At 40.6% G+C, this 4,233-nt stretch overlaps 1 pseudogene; it reads left to right on the forward strand.

Moving 5' to 3' along the window:
* The first annotated feature begins 844 nt into the window (after positions 1–844).
* Positions 845–1,234, forward strand: LOC100994990 (large ribosomal subunit protein eL22-like; annotated as a pseudogene).
* Positions 1,235–4,233: the final 2,999 nt, after the last annotated feature.

Below are 4,233 nucleotides of genomic sequence, written 5' to 3' on the forward strand. Positions count from 1 at the left end.
TATCTTGGCTATTGTGAATAACATAACAATGAACAGGGGAGTGCAGACATGTTTACAAGGTGATGATTTCATCTCCTTTGGGCATATACTCAGGAGAGGGATTGCTGCATCATATGGTAGTTCCATTTTTAATTTCTTTAGGAACCTCCATACTGTTTCCTATAATGACTGTACCAATCTACATTCCCACTAACAGTGTACTGTGGACATGAAACCATAAAACTCCTAGAAGAGAACACAGGGGAAAAACCTCTCGATATTTGCCTTGACAATGATTGTTTTTTGAAACGGAGTCTCTCGTTCTGTCACCCAGGCTGGAGTGCAGTGGCGCAATCTTGGTTCACTGCAACTTCTGCCTCCTGGGTTCAAGCAATTCTCCTGCCTCAGCCTCCCGAGTAGCTGGGACTACAGGCATGTGCCACCACGCCTGGCTAATTTTTGTATTTTTAGTAGAGATAGGGTTTCACCATGTTGGCCAGGCTGGTCTCGAACTATTGACCTCAAATGATCCACCCGCCTTGACCTCCCAAAGTGCTGAGATTATAGGTGTGAGCTACTGCGCCCGGCCTGATTTTTCTTTTTCTTAATATCACATCAGAAGCTCAGGCTACAAAAACAAAAATAAATAAGGGACTACATCAAACTAAAAAATTCTGCACAGGAGAGGAAACAATCAACAAACTTGAAAAGCAACCTATGGACTAGGAAAATATAATTGCAAACCACATATCTGATAAGGAATTAATATCCAAAATATATAAGGAACTCTTACAACTCAATAGCAGAAGAACAAATAACCCAATTTTAAAAATGGGCAAAGGGCTTTTCTGCCTCCACTGCCACCATGGCGCCCGTGAAAAAGCTTGTGGTGAAAGGGGGCAAAAAAGAAGCAGGTTCTGAAGTTCACTCTTGATTGCATCCACCCCATAGAAGATGGAATCATGGATGCCGCCATTCTACCAATTTTGAGCAGTTTTTGCAAGAGAGGATCAAAGTGAACAGAAAAGCTGTGAATCTTGGAGGAGTGGTGACCATCGAAAGGAGCAAGAGCAAGCTCACCGTAACACCGGAAGTGCCTTTTTCCAGAAGGTATTTGAAATATCTCACCAAAAAATATTTGAAGAACAATAATCTATGTGATTGGTTGTGCGTAGTTGCTAACAGTAAAGAGAGTTATGAATTATGTTGTTTCCAAATTAACCAGGACAAAGAAGAAGAGAAAGATGAGGATTAAATTTTATTTATCTGGAATATTTTGAATGAATTCTTGAATAAAACTTGGGAACCAAAAAGAATGGGCAAAGGATCTGAGCAGACATTTCTCCAAAGAAATGGGTCACACCAGCTCATTGCTGCAGCAGTGGTGGAGTAAAAAAGGTAGGTAAGGAATGTGAGCAGTATGTGGGAGGTGTCTCATGTACTTTACTAGGGAGCTTGAAGTCTTCCCTGAAGGTAATAAAAATCCAACAACGCAATAAAATTTATTTTTCAAGTTCACCCTGGCAGCACTATGGAGAAAAATTTAGAAAATATTAAGATGAGAGCTAGGGTCTGTAGATTAGCTTTTAAGGGTTGTCTGTTATATGTAAAATTTTGTGCTTATGTGACCATGTCATTCTTCTGTGGAGAGGTTCAGAGTTATTGTTGGATTCTCAAAGGGCTCCATGGCCCAAATAGAGGAGGGTGATCATTAAGGCATCTAATGCAGCTGTGATGATGAGAACATGAACCAAGACTGTGGGTGGTACGGCCAGGTGTAACTGGCATTTCTCCAGGCATATCAACCTGAGGGTATGGTTGGGGTACAAAATGCTGCAAGAAGGATTATAGTCAAGCACTGCATAATGACATTTCAGCCAAATGGACCACATATATGATGGGGTCCCAGAAGATTATCACGGAGCTGAAAAATTCCTGTAACCTAATAACCATGTAGCTGTCATAAAGTCCTAGCACAATGCATTACTTATGTGTTTATGGTGATGCCAGTATAAACAGACCCACTTGCTGCCAGTCATATAAGAGTCTAGCACATACAGTTATATACAGTACATAATACTTGAGAATGATAATAAATGACCATGTTACTGGTTTATGTATTTACTATATATTTTGTTGTTTTAGAGTGTACTCCTACTTATTAAAAAAAAAAGGTAACTGTTAAACAGCCTCTGGGAGGTCCTTCAGGAAGTATTCCAGAAGAAGGCATTGTAATCATAGGAGATGACAGCTCTATGCATGGTATTGTCCCTAAAGACCTCTGAGTGGGACAAGATGTGGAGGTGGAAGACAGTGATATTGATGATCCTGACCCTGTGTAGGCCTAGGCTAATGTGTGTCTTTGTGTCCTAGTTTTTAACAACAACAAAAAAAAGTTGAAAAAATAAGAAAAAATTAAAAATTTAAGATGATAGAATAAAGCTTATAGAATAAAGCTATAAACAAAGAAAATATTTTTGTACAGATGTACAATGTGTTTGTGTGTAAGCTAAGTTTTATTACAAAAGAGTCAAAAAGTTTAAAAAATTAAAAAGTTTATAAAGTAAAAAATTTACAGTAAGCTGAGAATAATTTCTTATTAAAGAAAAAAATGTGTTAAATTTAGTGTAGCCTAAGTATAGAGTGTTTATAAAGTCCACAGTAGTGTATAGTAATGTCCTAGCCCTTCACATTCACTCACCACTCACTCACTGACTCACCCAGAACAGCGTTGAGTCCTGCAAACTCTATTTATGATAAGTGCCCTATACAGGAGTGTACGTTTTTATCTTTTATACTTAGTGGAAAAAACAAAAACTGTTGTTACTCTCCTCTCACATCACAACCACAAAAGACTCCTGAGACCAAATGTATGGCGGTTTCTCACCACCACCAAGCAAGCAGTCGATTCTACAGACACGCTAGCTTGGTGTCCTCCAGTTCAATTCATTCTGATGCTCTCTACCTGGAGATAGTGTTAGATCATACAGTCTCCAAGACTGCCCCTACTTCACATAGCTGTCAGAAGTCTGGACCTCTGGAACTTCTGACCAACTGGCTTTAAGTTGAGATTCCTACATCCTCCTCTTTTGGCTCAATTAATTTGCCAGTGCTGTTCACAGCACTCAGGGAAACACATTTATATATTCTTTATAATACACAAAAAATTATATATTATAAAGAATACCACAAAGCATGCAGATACAGAGACTCACAGGGCGAGGTATGGGGAAGGGGCTTGGAGCTTCCATGCCCTGCTTGGGTGTGCCACTCTCCAGAAGCCTCCATGTGCTCAGCTACCTGGAAATACTCTGTACCCAGTCCTCTTGTGCCTTTGTGGAGACTTCATTGGGTAGTCATGATTGACAACCATGCAGAAATGGGCAAGAAGGGTATGGTCTAATACTAATAGACTGAGTGGAGAAACCCAGCAAGGCCTGTCTGTTCAGATTCTTCTTGGCATCTCTGTGCAGCATTTGTTCCTCCTGGGTGTGGGGCAGGACTCCTTCTGAATTGGGGGTTCTTATGACCTACAATCAGATAGGGTAGGTAAGAGAATTTCTTTATGGTCAGCTCCAAGAGAGGTGAGAGAAGAGTCCTGCCTTGGGGAGAAAAAGGAGGGCAGGAGGTGGTCGGAAGGCCAGAGAGACAGATATTCTGTTTTCTGAGGCCTAAAGCACCCCAACATTATATAACAAGGGCTATGGGAGTTATGAGTCAGGAACTGTGGACGAAAGCCAATATGTATACCAAAATATCACATATACCATATTTTTACTGTGCCTTTTCTATGTTTAGATATGTTTGGATACACAAATACTGACCATTGTATTACAATTGCCTACAGTATTCAGTACAGTAACATGCTATACGTGTTTGCCACCTGGGAGCAATAAGCAACGCCATACAGGCTAGGTGTGTAGTAGGCTCCACCATCTACATTTGTGTAAGCACACACTATAAGGTTCACACAATGACAAAATCACCTATCAATGCACTTCTCAGAATGCATTTTTAAGTGGTGCATCACTGTATTTGGGGACTTTCTCCTTCCCCACTTACATTGCTAGAGGGTGAGGAGAGGCAGAAGTCCCTAGGGTGTCTTTTAGCTGATGTCTTCCATTCTGTTTCCATGTAGCTCCTGACTTTGAAGGTGCTGTTTTGGTATCCTCTCTCCTCCTAACGTATCAGGCTGTCTGAAGCCATCACTGCCCCCGAAATCCACGAGCTACTGTTCTGTCCATCAGCCTCTAT

The sequence above is a fragment of the Pan paniscus genome, chromosome 1, assembly GCF_029289425.2.
Source record: "Pan paniscus chromosome 1, NHGRI_mPanPan1-v2.0_pri, whole genome shotgun sequence".
Lineage (NCBI taxonomy): Eukaryota > Metazoa > Chordata > Mammalia > Primates > Hominidae > Pan > Pan paniscus.